An 18,458-nucleotide genomic window follows, 5' to 3' on the forward strand; every position below is an offset into this window, starting at 1 on the left:
GTTCTGCTTCCTAGGAAACAAGCTGCTATGCTGCCCTATAATAAGAAAGAGGAAATAATTGGATCCATACCCTGTGAGGAGTTGGCTGAGGTGAGATGCAGGTGAAATTGTTGTGTAGAAAACAGAGGTGTGCTTCCTGGAGGGGTGAGAGCATTCCTCTGTCATATACACAACTCTTTCACCTGTGAGGAATGGTATTGTATTCCATTCAGCAGAAGGGACAACTCTGAAGAAAGTTTTGCATGTGTTAAGTCTGTGCAAGAAGCTTGCAGGCTAATTAGCATAAAGTTCTATTCAGGGGGAAGGACCTTGCAATTTTGAAGTTGCTTGACAGTTGAAGTGACAGTTGAATGGATTTGCTGAATGCTGAGACTCTGTAAGTAAGGATTTCCCTCCCTCACCTAAGTATATCTGAAGACTAAAGAATGCCTTCATTCTGTCTGGTAAGGGAAGAGATTTCTTAAGTGATCTGAAAGTTGTGTTATCTCAGGAGAACGAGGTCCACTTCTATGAGGGAAATCTCAGGGGGAAGCTGAGTAATAATTTGGAAGCTGTTACTTGCCTGGCTTTAATCTAAAGTTACTCGAATCCTACAATAGCAGCCACTGTTAAATGTTATGAATGCAGATAAAGAGATGGAGTTTTATCCAGTGGTAGTCATATTCAGGAGGGAAACACTTCCATTTCCACAAGGCAAGAAAACAGAATTTCACTGATAAATCTACCCACTGCAGCACCACATGTCCAGAAGTGACTGGTGTTATGGAGAGGTGCTGAGGAATCACTCTCCCAACACTGGTATCACTGCAGCTTACATTAAATGGTGCAGGGGTAGGGCAGGATAGCAGCAATAGCTACTGCCCCTGTCCAGCCCCGACCTCATTGCCACTGTGCCCTGACCTATTATCATCCAGGTGAACTGCAACAATGCTGGTTGTGTCCCTTGAAAAACTGAAAAACGGGTGCTTGGTCTTGCATGAAAAGAACTATCAACTATAATCCATGGAAGAAATGTATAATGGGTGGTGATGGTTGTTTATACAGATTGTATAGGCATGGTGGTACTAATTTTCACAATCTTTTGAAACCTATTTGGACTTATCTATTTCATATTTACTGGATATTTATTTCATATATACTGGATACTTTATTTGAGAATAGGGAAGGGTCATCGTTCATTGGTGAAGCACCTGCCTTGCATGTTAGTAGGTCCCAGGTTGATTCCTCAGCATCTCCAGATAGGCCTAGGGAAGTCTTTTGTCTGAAACCCTAGAGCAGCTTTCCACAACCTCTTAAGTGCTATATTTTGCTGGACTACAACTCCCATCATCTTTGACTATTGGCCATGCTGGGTAGGGCTGATGGAAGTTGGAGTCTAAAACATCTTGAGGTTACCAGGTTGAGAAAAGCCAAAGAGCTGCTGCCAATCACTGTATACCATTATAAATGGACAAATAATCTGATTCTGTATAAGGCAGCTTCCATACACTCAATACTGCCATATCTTAATTTGAATTAAAACTTTGTATGACTGCTCCAATATGAGATTTAGTTTAGCTTTGCTTTTTGTCTCACATGTGAAGCAGTCATATAACATGCTTAAGACACATTTTAATCCTCATTTGAACTTCTCATTTGAACTTGGCCCACATTGTTCCTGATGCATCTTTCACAGAATCTAGGTTGCATTTGGATGTATCTTGTGAAATGTGGGGTGAGTTTTATAGAATGCATTTTGGAATCATCTCTTAATTTCATAGATAACTACAACCATGGGATCAGATTTCCTTGAGGAAATGTCAGTTCTTGGAAAATGAGAATTACACTCTAAATTATCTGCCAAGCTTGATAGATCTCCCACCAAATATTTCCTCCCTAAATACTTCTGAGCCTTCTAAAGCATGGGCAGAGATTTAGGACCAAGTACAGGGGAATATTCTGCAGACCCAATGAAGTAAGTCGATCCTGTATCACAATTTACTCCTTTTCTCTGGAAATACAGTAGGAAGGCCTTCCAGTAAAAAAAAAAGTTTGACACTTGATTTGAGCACGTCACATAAATGATGAATGAGTGGCAGATGCCTGAAACAGAAAAAAGACTCCCTTTCTTTCTTTACTACTGATTCCAAAGTCATTATAACTGGATGCCTTGTTGTATTGTAGAACACATTCAGGAGCACAGAATATGTGGAGAATGCTTAACATCTATGGTGTAATATGTAGCAGAACTTTAAGGCCATAGACTCGGCCAGTTGATTGTTGCAAAAAGGGCAAAAAGGGCAGTGAGCTGTGAACGTATGGATCAAATTACAGTGGCTCAAATTGCTTAGGAATCTTTATGATGAACTGCTGTTAATTAAATTGAGAGTCAAAGAATGACAGTATATTACTCTCTGTTGATAAGAGAGATGAATCAGGGAAAAAGTGAATCAGGGCTAATTGGGGACTAATTCAAGTTATTATTTAAAGTACTGGCAAGCATGTAAATTGTCAGTGTTTGAGAAGCTATTCTGAGGAGAAAATGACAGATGGCAATAGGAGTTGGGATGAGCCATAGTGGCCATGGGGTGTTAGAGACTTCAGGAAACCCTAGCTCCATTAGATATGTAGGTAAAGGAAACACTAACAAAATAAAGAAGGAATATATCTCATGGTATATTCTCATGGTATAAAAAAGAATGGTATTTTTTATACTCATGGTATAAAAAAAGAATGGTAGCTTATTTTTTTAAAAAATATACAATATGCACAAAGTATGAAATATTGCAAATGCTATCAGGCTTTATATCCACCCCTTTCTCCCTGCCACACCCATTCAGGTATGGAAGTAGGTTTTCCTGATTAATGCTGCTTCAAGGCCGCACAACTCCAAGTGAGTGACACAGGTTAAATCTCCAAAGTGATCCATGCCCTATCTCATAAGTCACAAAGCACTGCATGAAAGTCCCACCTGACAGTGTCTCGGGGACTCACCATCTCTTCCCTTTACCACACACACATTCTATGTGACCAAAACCTATTGACCTAGTTATATACATCACCCACCACTAACTGCACCTACCCAACACTAAAATGGGGGGAATGGGGGGGGGGTCCTGCCTTCCAGCCAGTTGTTGGAGGAAACAAAATGGGGATGGAGCATTGCAAACCAGTGGAAAAAGAAAGGAACAGAGATGTCTATAAATGCAAGGAGGTGTTGGTGGAGAAATGGGCTTAAATGTCAGTTGCATCTACATGAATGAGCACGTCTACATACCACTTTGTCTGCCCACCTCCTGCATTCTTGGCTTTTTCTACGAAAGTGACTTCAGCTAACCACTACAGCACAGGCTTTAAAGTCGCAAATTGGGAACAAAACTTTGCAAGCTCTTCATTATTTATTGGTGGAATTGTTCAGCCGATGAACTGCGCTGTCACAGAAGCTCTGCAACAAAATATTTTACACACACAAGCCACAGTAGTGTCGTGTTCCTGGTTCAGAGGCAGCTGGGAAACTCTAGGGAATGCATCCAAGCATTAGGTTTTGCCTTTTGTACTCCTTTGGCAATTTCCTGTGCTATGAAAGTATCTGGGGGTTGCTGTCTACCTAATCACTCTTGCTTTTGTCTTGGTTTGCTTGCCACCGTGATGTTACAGCAAAATAAAATGGTTGTGGAGTCTTTCATGTCTCTCCCTCCTGCAGGTCCCACATCTGTAAAGGTCAGCGTTCCACTGGATTTTCACTTACCTCCAAAAATAGGATGGATTCATCATAACTGTAGCTGTCCAGGCATTCAAAGTCCTTTAACAATACAAGCTCCCCTCCCCACCCCCATATAAATGTTTTATAGATCTATAGCAGTATTAGTTTTCTCAGTTTTAGGTGAGGTTTTTTCCCTTTGTTTCTTTCTGTCAAGACAACTGGTATAACTTTTTTTTTTTTTAGCTATGCAGGTTGAAATTCCCCTCACAGTATTCAATCCTAATGTACCATTTCTTTCTCCTGCAGTAAGCTCTGAAAGAAAAGGAAGGGGAGGGGATTAAAGCTTTTCAAAGTACTTTTTCACGAATGGAGAAAAGTTTGGATTGGCGCCTGTGAAATCACTAACATTAAAGATAAGTTCTCTCCCTGCCCCCCCCCCCAAATAAAATTGGGGCAGAGGCTATTGATTGTATATCATCTTCCAGTCATGGAAAAAGTTTTCAACTTAAAATAAAATACTGCATCTCTGCGTTGAATATAATAAAATATACCTATATTTGGCACTGAGGGGTGAGTCACGCTTTCGTGCGTGCCTGCTTTCCCAACTGTAAGTCAGACACCAAGGCCACCATTTTAATGCAGGCAGCAACCATTTTGTGCAGGGCTTCTGTTCCCAGCCCCCATTCATGTCAGCAGTGTATAATAGCAATTCAGTTAAGGCATGAGCGATTCTCTAATTTGCTGCTGCTTCTTCCTTAGGTAGTTGTTTCTGTGAAAATATGTCTAATCCATTTCATACACACAAGCACTAGTTGATACATTAGTTGTGCCTATGGTAGATACTGGCTTCTTTACAGAATTACCTAAATCAGTATTCCTGCCACTTACTTTTGCTTGCAGCTTAGTTCAAGCAATTCCTTTTGAGTCAGTTATGACCCATACAGGTCCTTATCAAGCTTAAAAGATGAATTAGCAATTTACGTAAATAGCAGGGATATTTAATTACAATCTTTGTAGCTGTCAAATTTTAGAAGGCATATCAACCCTTATGTTCAAGGACTTATAAGTAAATAATTATTAAAGACGGGGATAAATTGCTGCCAAGAAATGTGTGTATACCTAATCTTCTTTATTGGTAGTGCTTCTATCTCTACCTGAAGCATATGCAAGTATGGACCATCCTTTGTGTAAATATGAAACAACGGATGTACCTAGCAGTTAACATAATAAAAGAGACAGAACCATGGGGGTTGGAAGTAACCTTGTCGGCATTGAGCCCAATTCCCCTGTTGATTCAAATAATTCAGACTAGAGCACAGATGGCTGTCTAGCCTCTACCTGAATACCTCCAGCATGGAACTGACCACCATCCTTCAAGGAAATTGGTTCCATGTCAAACGGGTCTCCTAATATTCAGTCAACAGCTACCCCCTTGTAACAAGTTACTTCTTTCCAAACCTAAATGCCATGGAATGAGAGAAATTAATGAGGATTTGCTGGAATGTGGCAGAAAGTGTGTGTGTGTGTGTGTGTGTGTGTGTGTGTGTGTGTAAGGGTGAACATAAATCTTGTGTGCTGCTAAAGTTGGAGATAACTCAGTTAAGAACAATATTCAGTAAAATATATTGGCCCAAACTATGCAGAAGTTTGCTGTGATAAAGTTCCACTGAAAGCAATGAGACTTAATTGAGTTATGAGCAGTGCTTTTTTCCGGGGGTACGCATACCGCTAAACATTTTGTGAATTTTTGTACTTTTGTCCGTTTACTGTATTTATTTCCCCCGATTTGAACTATAAAATGGTGGTTTTCTTGAGTCAAAATGAGAGTACCCCTAAACATTTATTTTTAGAAAAAAGCACTGGTTATGAGTAACCTGTTTTATTAGTTTCAGTGGAACTTAGCCATTACATGTTAGCTGCAGTGCAGTGTGATAATTTTGAGTTGTTGCTCCTGTTTTCATGCTGCTGCCATAATGCTTGAAAAAGAAGCTTGTACCCATGTCTCCTAACCCAGTATTAGGATCATTTGTGCCTCTTCCAAGAAGTATATGCAAGGGTGGGTTTTTTGAATTATATAGAAAAAAGCTGTGAAAATGGAAAGCACAATTCATGGAATGTGTGAAAGAGCTCATGCAATACTAGAAAACATCTGTAAATTCATAATGGTCATTAACTTTATTGCAGGTATTTTACAAAGTACATTTCTAGCTGAACTTGAATTCACATTCCCCATACCATCCTGCAAAGCACCTATTAAAACATAATAATCTAATAAATTAAGCTCATCTTTTTTTGTCCAACTGAAATCCAGCCAACAAACACCTGAGACATCTTACAGCACTTCAGGATGATGGTTAGACTGGTAGGTGAATCAGGGGAAGGGAGCTGGAAGAGTAAACACTGAAAATGCTTTTTTGCCATTCAGATGTGGCACATGGATGGTATAGATGCTCTCAGTTGATTGTAGAGGTCATAATGATACAGTTGGAAGGAGAAATTTTCTAAAAAAGGTGGTTCACAAAATGTGAGGCAAAGCCTCCAAAATGTCTCTTGATTGGGATCGAAATCAGAGTATCTTCTGTTGATTGCCAGTTACTGGAGATCAGTGGGACCGTCACCTCCTTTTCCTAAGCTTTTTGCATTGTCAACTTAAAGTGTGTTATGCCGTTCTCTTCCATAAAATTGCAACCCTTTCTTTTTCCATCCATCTTCTTGCTTCTAAGCTGAGAACAAAAGTGAATTGTAAACTGAAGAACATTCTGTCCACTGGTTTTACATCTGAAGAAACTGCAGAAGTGGTGTTTCTGTTTCCCTCCTTGTTTGTTTGTTTTGTGGTGTGGAAACACTCTAAGGCAAACTTTGAGTACATAGGGTTCAGGGGTGGGACAGAGAAATGTTTAAATCACTCAAAGACAGTTTATGAGGAATAATCAAAGGGGTAGTGAAAACAGGAAAAGGGGATGGTGGCTGCCTCAGTGTTCCCCTCACCCACCCCAGAAGTCTTACAAAGACATTGTATGTGCAAAAAAGATGGCTGTCCTCACAGATTGATGGGGGCAACCTGATTTTCTCCATAAAATTACCTAGGAAGGGACTGTACATTATGAGGTGTATGGGAGCATTATTATTTTTTAACCTTTTGAACATAGAGGAGAATTTAGCTCTTCTAAGGAGGTTAACATGCTAAAGAGGAGGATAGTCCTTGGACTACCTTGTAAGTACAGTACAGATCCATGGACAGATCAGTTTGTTGATTATGCAACTTAACCCACATATAGATATGTTCATATCTATGTGTGAGTTCAAGGAGGTTGAAATGAATAGGTTCATCCCAGAACACTGAATAAATAGGAATCCTCACCCCTATTCCTTTGGAATTAAGGAATAGGAAACTGCTAACTGCAGGAAATTGAAACATGGGTTTTGATCTCTTTAATATAAAGAGATAACACTTCTACAACCAAGGAGTTCCCTAGAAAATGTGAGTGGTTGAGACAATAGCTAGAACATACTTGTTGATAAGTAGGAATGAACAAATCTGGCAGTTTTGGTTCTCTGGTTGCCATTTTTCCAATCTTAAATCCATTTTTCTGCATTAATTTGTGATTATTATTTTCTTTTAGAAAAACCTCCTTATGAAAATTATTCTGCATTTTAATGTGAATTTCTCCTAATAGACACATTGACACTAATACGTCCATGTGGAATTCCTTTTAATTCATTTTTTAAAACATTGTTTAGCTGAAGAACTGCATCACGAATTTGGATAAGTGTAGATTTTTAAGGATAGTTGTGTTTTGGTTTATGGTTTGAGAAATGTAAATTAGATAGTTTCTCATTAAAATGCAAACAGAATCAAATTTCTCCCCATCTCAGAGTATGTTAGCTGATCCAAAAGTGACTATACATATTACTCTTGGTGGAATCAATCTTATATTACAGCCAATGATAATTTTCTTCATATTCCAGGGAAAGTATATTTTATGGATTTTGGTCTATTGACAGTTTTTCTGTAGTCTATACAAGATTGCAGATTTATCCTGAGGTAGCCACTGCCCTAACCAGTACAACTGAGCAGCTTCATAATACAGTGGTACCTCGGGTTAAGTACTTAATTCATTCCGGAGGTCCGTACTTAACCTGAAACTGTTCTTAACCTGAGGTACCACTTTAGCTAATGAGGCCTCCTGCTGCCGCTGCACCACCGCCACACGATTTCTGTTCTCATCCTGAAGCAAAGTTCTTAACCCGAGATACTATTTATGGGTTAGTGGAGTCTGTAACCTGAAGCGTCTGTAACCTGAAGCATCTGTAACCCGAGGTACCACTGTACCACCAAAGATTAGGAAGTCTTAATCTTCCATTATAAACTGGTTTCTGCATAGCTGATGTCTTGACCCTCAGGCTACCTGCCCATATAACATTATCTAACATTTTCTGCCAACCACACAGAAGTCAATTGAAAAGGGAGGATTAGCAGTTTCTAATCTTCTATGGTATTATAAAGCTCCTCAAATATATTGGTTAGGACAGTAGCTATCTCAGTATAAGTCTGAAATCTGGTGTAAATTAGAGCAAAAATTGATTCATATTTCATTAGGCACACTACCATTGGCAGTATGCCCTTCTTGGGCAGGAGCTTATTTCATCTCAAATCCTGGTATGAGAGAAATACAAGAAAAGGTCTTGGAGTATCTCCACTGGCATCAGCTATAAGCAATCAAAACTTTGACATGGAAAGTACATTGCTTTTTCCCTACCAAGAATAATCTCTAATGTTAATAAATTAGGTTATACTCATCAACAATATAATTAATTACTTGGGAAAACAATAGGGCAAAACACAAGGATGTGTTCCCTTGTGGTTTTAAAAAAAACAAGCACAATATTCATAATTTAAGAATCAGGGATTGTAGGACAATTGAAGTTATAATCCTGGGGATTACTTTTGTGCAAGCACCATTGAACTCAATGTGATTTATCGTACTTCTGTGTTGGTACCTAGAGGACTGCCTTGTAATGAAAACTATAAGCCTTGTGGATATTTTTGTTTTTTTGTTTTTTTAAGGAATTGGGTAAAAGTAGAATACTATCACAAGTTTATTTTAGTTCATTCATAACTGGGTGCTAGGAGATGCTCCATCTGAATAGAACTAGATCTAAATTCATAGATCAATTAGATTCCCCCTTTATGTCTATCATTGAGAAAACATTTATGCATTTATAAAATCTATATTCCATTTTGAACATAAAAAAACATAAATTGCCTTTCAAGGCAATTTAAAACCATCAAATTAAAATAAAAAATGATAAAATTGAAATAAAACAGTAAAAGCAGAATAATAGGAGCACAAAGAACAGAAAAAATAGTAAAAAAACAAAAGCCAGCTATGGCATAAATAAATATGCCATCTGTTAAAGCCTGAATAGAGTCAAGTTGATTTTTCTGGTACTTAAAAGTTAACAGAGAAGGCACCAACCTGTTCCTGGGAAGTATATTCCACAACCAGACACCATTACTCAGAAGGCCCTGACCAACACCTGCCTAATCCCCCAGAGATGGTCCTCTGATGAAGATCTTAGAGTAGACAGGTTCTCATGGGTACAGGCAGTTCTTCAGCCATAATGAGCTTTAAAGGTCAAAGCAAGCACTTTGAATTGTGCCTGGAAACATATCAAAAAATTAATTTTGGACAGGTGATTGCAGCACCATGGAAAGATCCAAGTAAACAACTTCCTCTAACAAAGGCTACAGGTGGGGTGAGGCCACACAAGTCCCTCCAAAAAGTTTCACTCTTCTAAGTCCTACCAACTTGCCTTAGGAGTGTGAATTATAGGGTTGCCACCCCACCCCACCAATTCCTGGCCTGAAGAAGGAGGAGGAGGAGGGGGATTAGGAGGAGGAGAAATAAAATAAAATAAAATAAATAAATACATTTTTATTTATACCCCACCCTCCCCAGCCAGGGCCAGGGCCAGGCTCAGGGCGGCTAACACCAAATATAAATTACAATAAAGCGTAATGGGGGGGGGGGACAAAACAAAACAAAAAACAGTTAATTAAAATACGGCTTAAAATACAGCTTAAAATAGAGCTTAAAATGCAGCCTCATTTTAGTAGTAGTCCATATATCAAGACCATAAAGGGAGGAAACATCAGATATTCACCCGAGCCAGCTATCCATGGGAAGATTTATATACCAAATCCCATATAAGGGGTCAGAGTGATTCTAAGCCGAAGGCCAGGTGGAACAGCTCCATCTTGCAGGCCCTGCAGAAAGATGTCAAATCCCGCAGAGCCCTAGTCTCTTGTGACAGAGCGTTCCACCAAGTCGGGGCCAGTGCTGAAAAGGCTCTGGCCCTAGCTGAGACCAATCTAACCTCCTTGAGGCTCGGGACCTACAAAGTGTTGTTATTTGTGGACCTTAAGGTCCTCCGTGGGACATACCAGGAGAGGCAGTCCCGTAGGTACAAGGGTCCTAGGCCGCATAGGGCTTTAAAGGTCAAAACCAGCACCTTAAACCTGATGCTGTACTCCACCAGAAGCCAGTGCTGCTGGTAAAGCACTGGATGAATGTGGTCACGCAGCAAGGCCCCCATAAGGAGTCTCGCCGCAGCATTCTGCACCCGCTGGAGTTTCTGGAGCAGCTTCAAGGGCAGCCCCACGTAGACGAGTTACAATAAGCAAGCCTGGAGGTGACTGTCACATGGATCACTGTGGCCGGATCAGGGCGAGAAAGGTAAGGGACCAAATGCTTAATACAGTGTTCTTCTATGTTCTTCTGTGGCCTCCTGCCTGGTGCACTTCTTGTGCTCTTGGGCAGCCACAGTGAAAACAGAGGCAGGTGACAAGTCAGATAAAGTGCGCTTGGGATAGGTGTCTGCAAGGCTCATGGCTTTTATTTCACAGAAGCCACAGGTGCCATATCAGGAACATAGTTTAGCTCTTCTGCCAATGGTAGTCAGCCCCAGATTCAACTAGGTCATCTTCCTCTGTCTCTTGAGCATCAGTCTAGGGTTGCAACACCCCAGACATTCATTTATTTAAGCTATTTATTAACGGCATTAGCCTAATCGGTGAAAGCTACTGCATCACATATGCCTTCAGAGTAAGGAGCCGTTCTAATGGCACCTCTGCTGTCTGAATTTGATCCCGAAGTGGAAGTACAACTGCAGCCTCATCCCAAACAGGTCAAATGCTGCCTCACAGGTTCATTGAACTACTTCCCAACAATGTCTTTTTCTTGTGGGGAATTAGTACTTTCAGAACTGAACCTGGACCCAAAAGATGGACTGAACTGGATTCAGATAATCTGTAGTGTCTTAAGAGTGGCTGGCATTGAGAAGCATATATTCAAAGTTGGTCCACTCCACCCCAGTACATCACTTACATTGAACTACAACTGCTACTTTAGCACCCCATTGATTAAGGTATTGCTGAGATAACTAAATCGACTTATAGTCCTAATAAAAGACATTAATCTACAATCATAGAACAATCCAGTTTAAAAGTGATCTCACTTGTGTGTGTGTTTTAAAAATCATAATACACATTATAACTCCATTTGTTGAAACAGAAAGTTTCTTTTCTCTCCTAATAGCAAATTTAGTTGCTATGTGCTATGTGTAGCCAAAACAAAAGGGATGCTCTTAGGGATGCTGATGTTGGCAGAAAGGCAAACAAAACAAAACAAAACCCTGGGGGAGGGAATGCAAGGGGAAATCATCCCAAAGAACTCAACAAAAACTGAACATACTCAATAGCCACAGAAGGCTCAATGTCTTCTTTGGTGGGATAGAAAATGAGGAATGGAATCAAGTTCCCATAAGAGGCCATGGCTTGCCTGTTTGGAATTGTGGACCGGAGTCCTGCTTTTTGAAGGGTGAGGATACAATGCAACACTTAGTTGCAGGCTCCCTTATATGTTGTAATTCTACCCGTTTAAATCAGCAAATGTTTAGACCTGAGCTGAGGCAATTTTCATTCCAAGCAAGTGTAGAAAAAAATAGAACCATTCCAAAATCCCCCTTAAAAAAAAAAAAAAAATCCAGGCAAATTTCCAGAGCAGTGAAGGAGAACAACAAAAGCCTGATATGCAGATAGCAGACACAGGGTGTCTGTTCAGACTCTAGATTGATTGATTTATTACACATTTCCAGCATTCACATCTTGAGAGAATGTCCATCCCCATCAATCATTTAAGAGGATTTATTCTGAGAGGTGCACAGATATGCAGGCTACTGTAAAATATGTCTCAAAGCCTGGTTAGTGTGACTGTGACTCAGCCCATTTGTGCAGCCCACCCTCTGCAGCTTCATTTTGATTTATGTACTGTGGCAGATTATCTCCCTCGTAAATACTAAATTCCATCAATTTATTTGCATTATGCAAAGAGGAGAGCATTTTAGTACCAAAGGGAGCACACCCCATGTTGTGTAATCATGTTGCTTTATTGGGTTTCAGGGATTTTGTTGCTGCTGCTGATGTAATAAAGGTCTGCTTCACGCTATCTGATGCACTGCAACCCCCTTCTTTAATTTTATCGTTGAAGTGATGGGCCAGGCTGAGGTCAGATGATAAAGGACATGATATTAACAAGTCATAAAGTTTCACTTTAGATAATGCAAACTTAAAGAATGCTAATGATGCATAATTTACCACTAGCAACCCTTTCTGTACACTGCACAGCATCTTGCAATGTTAGTAAGGTACTAGGTAATTACAAGCTGCTACCATGTGTCCTCCACAAATATGAGTGAGCTAATTGCTATTAATTTAAAGAAACCTGTGGAGTTTAAATAGAGTAAGCTGCTGTCTGAAAATTATTGGGCTATAATTCTTCTGCCTTCTGGCTGTAGAGATAGTATAAATCTGCAAAGAATGTGCCAGGTTAGATATGTAGTCAGCAGAACCCTGAGATGAAATTAAAGACCCATAAGTCATAAGTTTAAAAAAACATTTTCCTTAATATGTATACTCAAGTTTTGCTCAGGGAATACCACTGTGTATATAGACACAGACTACAAATGTAATTAAAACCAAAGTGTTTATTCAGTCACTCTGTAGTTTATCACACCACTGGGAATGGAAATCATCATGAGAAGATGCAGCAGTGGTTCAATGTACAGTCATTAACATTTGATTTCTTTTGAGGGGGTAAGGAAAGGGAAGTCCTAGATTTTGCCGTTAACACTATACCCATGAATCGGAAACAAATGTGCATCTAACTGCAACATAATTTTGTCATATTTCCAAACTTCTACTTTCCTAGATATAATAATCTAGTGGGAGAAAAGAGTTCAAGAAGCTACTTCAAGAAACCATTCTGTGTCTACTCTACCCCGCCATGCAAATATTATATGATCTCCGGTAATCTGCTCCTACACATTGTGACAGCTAACCACCTCCCAAATTGCTATCTGTTATATGTCCTGTTCTTCCAATCATTCTGATTGATTGGAAAAGACAGGGACTTTTACCAGATTTAGAGTTGCTGACTGATTCTGGGCCTCATGTATATAAATAGTAAATATTACTCTTGGCAATGAAATAGCACTGGTTGCTTTATTGTTCATTTATGACATAGACACCAATAGAGAAATATATTTCAGACAAGATTGCGTCAAAATAACAAAATGGCAACCATTGGCTTACTACAAAGCTACTAATCAGGTGTCAATAATACAGGTTGTTTAATGTTGGTGTTAACCTGTACTGTCATAATAAACAAGGTTAATGGCTACAATGAGGCCTCTGGTGGTGAACCACTCTATTCATTATTAACATTTAGAAGGAATTTACAAACATTAATGTTCACCGGGGCATTTGATGGCTTAACTATACCAAAAAAAAAAAAAAAAAAAAATTGCAATTCACTGTAGTATCTGATCCTGCACCTGCATGCAAAGCCTCTGCTCTACCGCTGAGATTTTTGGCATGCAAAACATGAGCTTTTCACACAGCTACGTGGCTTCGGTTGTCTTCAGTTGAAATAAATAGTATAGAATTAAATATAAATCCTGAGCTCCTGCTATGATGACATGTGAAATGCACCCAGCTATATAGTTAGGAAGACACACAGTAAAACCTGTCTATTTTGAAATTTTATTATTCAGTGGGAGTTGCCAGGATGAAAAGCAGTGACAGACTCAACTACTACATCAGCATGCGGGCATCTTGTATTAATTGATGAAACAACAGTGAAGCTCACAGCTTCAAGGTAAACTCTGTCTGCCAAAACTACCTGAAGTTCATAAGAGTAATTAAGATCTAAACCCAGAAGAATAATTAAAATATGCAAAACACTTATTGATCTTCAGCATCTGGTGACTTGTCAGTTACCACAGACATACAGACACAAAAGCAAGCTTAATTTAACATACTGTTAATTTGCTTTCTTTGATTAAGCAAATTTTTGGAAAATATTCATATCTTTACCTAGTACGTAAAGAATTCTGCTGCTCATACTAGTGTTTCCTAGAAATTTCTCTGGCATTTGGAAGCCAGTTGAGATGCTGTGAAGAGTAAAAATGCTGAACTGAATATATATATATGTAATGAACCAGGTATTTATTTGGATCCACAAGAGATTATGCCATACGAAATTTGATAGTCTTTAAGATATTAGGGAGTTGGACTAGATGCCCCTTCTAACTCTGCAATTCTTTGATTCTTTGATTCTATTACTTCTGCCCAGAAGTCATCTTCCAAATGCCAATGAAATGTTCAATGTTAGTCCCTATACAATGAACACAAGAGCTTTGAGGACTTAATGTTATGGTGTTGAAAACCATTTGGTGGAAGAAGAGGAGGAGAGCAGATTGCTATTCACCTGCCCCTGAACTGAATATCTAGAACCAACAACTTTTGTCACCACAAAACATTTTCAAAAGAGTGAGGTAGTATAACGGGTCTGAATTTCCACCTAGAAATATAGGAAGCTGCCTTTGTTCTTCTGGCTCACTGTTGTCCATAAGTCCTGCAATGATTCACCAGAATTTCAGGCAGGTATCTCTCCAAGTCCTACCTGGAGATGCTAAGGATGGAACCAGGGACATTTAATATCTATTAAATGTCTATACTGCCATTACTCCACAGATCATAGGGCAGATTTCCATAGAGAAACAAAAAATACATAATATAGTAAGGAACAAAAACAATACTCCCTCACAGTTTAAAAGGCCAGAGTGTTTAATTTGCCAAAGTCCTGGGAAACAAGGAATGATTTTGCTTGGCAATGAAAGATATGTACAGTAGTACCTTGGGTTAAAGACGCTTCAGGTTACAGACTCTGCTAACCCAGAAATAGTACCTTGGGTTAAGAACTTTGCTTCAGGATGAGAACAGAAATCGCGTGGCAGCAGCGGGAGGCCCCATGAGCTAAAGTGGTACCTCAGGTTAAGAACAGTTTCAGGTTAAGAATGGACCTCCAGAATGAATTACAGTAAGTTCTTAACCTGAGGTACCACTGTAATGAAGCCACCAGGTGAGCCTCCCTGGGGAGAGCTTGCAAAAAATGGGGAGCCACAGCAAAAAAGGCCTGCTCTCATGTTGCTACCCTCGAGGAGGGGGCACACAGTTGGTAATTGCAGGGTCCAGGTCAGTCATTTGAGGTATGGCAGTCCTGAGCCATTTAAACAGTACTATTTTTCTAGAAAAAAAGGTGCTGGAGCTTACCATGAATGCCTCCCTTGGTGTCTTATAATGCCAATGGAGCCGACCAGAGAGGTTCTGGAACTTACTATGATACCTGTGATATGATTTATACCACTTTGAGGAGTGGGTTTTTTATCTTTACAACTAATGGTACTGTGTATGAAATAAATACAGCAACATATTTTATGTATGTTGTGAGGCCAAGAGCCTGCAGCCCTATGAGTCAAAATTAGGCTAGGAACAGAAATGGGGGGCGGGGACTGAAACCACTGTTCTCTTCCCAGTAATGTGACCATGTAGTCTCCATGTTTAAAATGTGTTCCTATAACAGAGTTTGACTGAAATATATGGAATAACTCTTGACGTGAAAAAAGAAATGGCCCCAAGACACTGCATGCTGGGAAATGTTATTGTCATCAGTCTCTTTTTGCTTTCTGTTTTCTGACATGCTTTACTTCCCTCATTCTATGAACACACACATTCCTTCCTAGCCTTCTTGTCTGAGATCCCTCATCTCTTACCTTCATTGCCAAACAACTAGAGCACTTGATGTTTATATCTATGACTTTTGTTTCATTTCATAAACCAAGAGGCTCCCTGTACTGATGTTCACCCATTTCATTTTACCAAATATAATGGCTTTTTTTTTTTTTACTTTCTGCTGCCTGTAATACTACCAGCTGGGTTATGCACCTTGATTGTCTTCTTCCTTAAGTTTCTAAGATGCCGCAACACTATTGATTCTTCTCTGTCTATTATTATGATCCCCCCTCACACACTTCATCTCCAGTAATATCAGTTTATTGCAAGACTTCTACTATTCTCACATGACATATTGGTGATTCTATCTTCTAAGAAACAGCATTTATCCTTTTGACTTCTAAATCATATTTTTTTCTAAACGCAAAACTTTCTGTCTGATCCTGTAACATCTTCTTGGGCATCTATCTAACATCCTGGCTTAAGCCAGTGAAGAAGAACAGAGAACATATAGTGAAACCACACGTTAGCTGCTATTTTAGCATTTTTGCTAGCAATATCAGAGGAGATTTCACCAGCCACAATTTCAGCAAAACTGTGCTTTCCAAAGCAAAATGACTGCTAACATTTTGTACTTTCGCGTGGAGGATAGCAATTTGTATTTTAATCCATAACCATCTCTAATTCAAAGCAACTTTATCAGCGCTCCATATAGCAGTCTTCTTGGCTGCAATTACAGCATTAACGTTTAGCTTTTCAGTCTTGATAACACAGTCTAATTTTATCCCATCTGGTTTATTGTGCAAAGTTTTTTTTCATGCCTGGAGGTGGCATTTCCTTAATCATTTCTTCTGCATGGAATTGCTGGTTGGAGCTTAAAAGGTTTTGTTAGCTACAAGGACCAACTGCAGGTTTCTTCTCCATGAGGACAATGTGTCAGCAGTTCTCTGTAAGAATTGTCTAGAAGGCAGTCATTTGGAAGCTCTTGCTGTACTAGGGAGGTCATCAAACCAAACTGAATAAGCTTTTGATCTCACTTTATTTTTTTAATGACTGTAATGTTAGAGTGGCATTTCCTTTCTAATGATTAGCTTTCAGGGAGGTAGGATTACAGACTGCCAGTTTATTAATAGCTGGTGGGAAACAGGTGACCTTAGATTTGCATATTAAACCCATGCCAAAATCAATGTGGAGATATGAAGGTGGAGGAGGATCTTCTCAGCAACAATGTGGAAAGTGTTTGGAAATCGGCATGCAATCAGTCCTTTTCCCTTTTGATGGCCATATGCTTCAATTAGTTCCTGTATTGTACATTTGTGCAAGATGACACCATACCAAACCACTTTAGGCATTTCCAAATAGATGCTTGTGTTCTGTTTCTAGGAATATCATGCCAAACATTTTCTCAAACAGAAAAAAGGCTCAGATACTTTGCTTCGCTTTGGCGAAAATGGGATATTTTACCAGTAATATAAAATCTCGATTAGAGATGCCAGGAAATACATTCTGTGATTTATAAAAAATAGCCCCCCCCCAAAAGGTGACAATTTCAAGCCTCAATCTTTTGCATTAAGCTTCCTGGCTTCCCCCCTGCCAACCTATCACTGCTCTTCCCTTTCTTTCTCAGTGGAAAGAGCAGCAGCAACATCACAAAGAGAGAAAATAAGTCTCTCTCTCCATTACTTCATTACATTGGCTAATAGTGTAATGGGATGCATGGGATTAGCTCCCTAGAGATCCTGCAATTATAGCTCCTTTGGGTAAAGCTAGAGCTCCCATAGTCTTTTATGCCCTCCCATGTCCTTTAAACTGAACACAAGTACAAGCAATCTCTACACATTTGTGTGAAGGTGTGTTCTGTTGTGTATTCAAATGGACAGACTGTACAGTCACTGAACATTACATATAAATAACTGTGCAAGTGTATGGTTCAAGTATTTGGGTACACAGGCTGCACAGTCATTGAATGTACTATTAGCTAGCGTACTGGGGCAATGGAGTGGGGGAAACTGTGTTCCTCTCTTTTCCATGTCTGTCTCCTCACTGCCACAGAGGATAAGGAGGTGGGTATTTGGGAGGAGCTGGCAAGTCAATGCAGAAGGGATGCTGGTGATTTTCTTTCAAGCCCTCAGTGTGGTCTATTTTTATTTCTGGGAAACTTGGGGAAAGCCCAGCCCAGAAGAACTTTGGAGAATTTAAACATCTGTTTCTTACGTAGTATATGCAAGCAAGTGGAAAAATCAGAAAGATAAGCTGGACTGGCCTATGCGTTTCCACCCTTTGTCCTCGCTCATATTTTGTTCTTCACACCCATTTTCTGCTATCCATATTCAGAGGAGACTGAACATAACAAAACTGTAGTCGACATACCTAAGGATGAGGGAGAAATTCAATCCAGTTTGCATATAAAGGTGAAGTGACCAGATTTGCACTTTCCAAAACAATGTGCAAAATGAAACACAACCATCTTTTGAAATTCAAACCTCTCCGAATTTTGCAATGCAGTTCGCCACCCAAGCAATGTGTACAAAAATGTTTATCCTTGGGGAAAGTGTACACAAAAGCACATATATCAATGGAATCAACATATATATTCACTATATGTTGTGAACACAGAATAATTTTACTTTCTTTTCTAAC

The 18,458-nt window shown here is 39.5% G+C and overlaps 1 long non-coding RNA gene across 1 annotated transcript in view; it reads left to right on the forward strand.

The window, feature by feature from the left end:
- The first annotated feature begins 333 nt into the window (after nucleotides 1-333).
- The window catches only part of LOC309340044, a 45,449-nt gene continuing 27,324 nt past the window's right edge, over nucleotides 334-18,458 (forward strand). Inside the window, exons 1-2 of the long non-coding RNA XR_014155758.1 lie at nucleotides 334-443; nucleotides 13,799-13,902. This is a non-coding gene — a long non-coding RNA (uncharacterized lncRNA). The remainder of the gene's footprint in view (nucleotides 444-13,798; nucleotides 13,903-18,458) is intronic.

The sequence above is a fragment of the Podarcis erhardii genome (assembly GCF_964252035.2).
Source record: "Podarcis erhardii genome assembly, chromosome: 4".
NCBI lineage: Eukaryota > Metazoa > Chordata > Lepidosauria > Squamata > Lacertidae > Podarcis > Podarcis erhardii.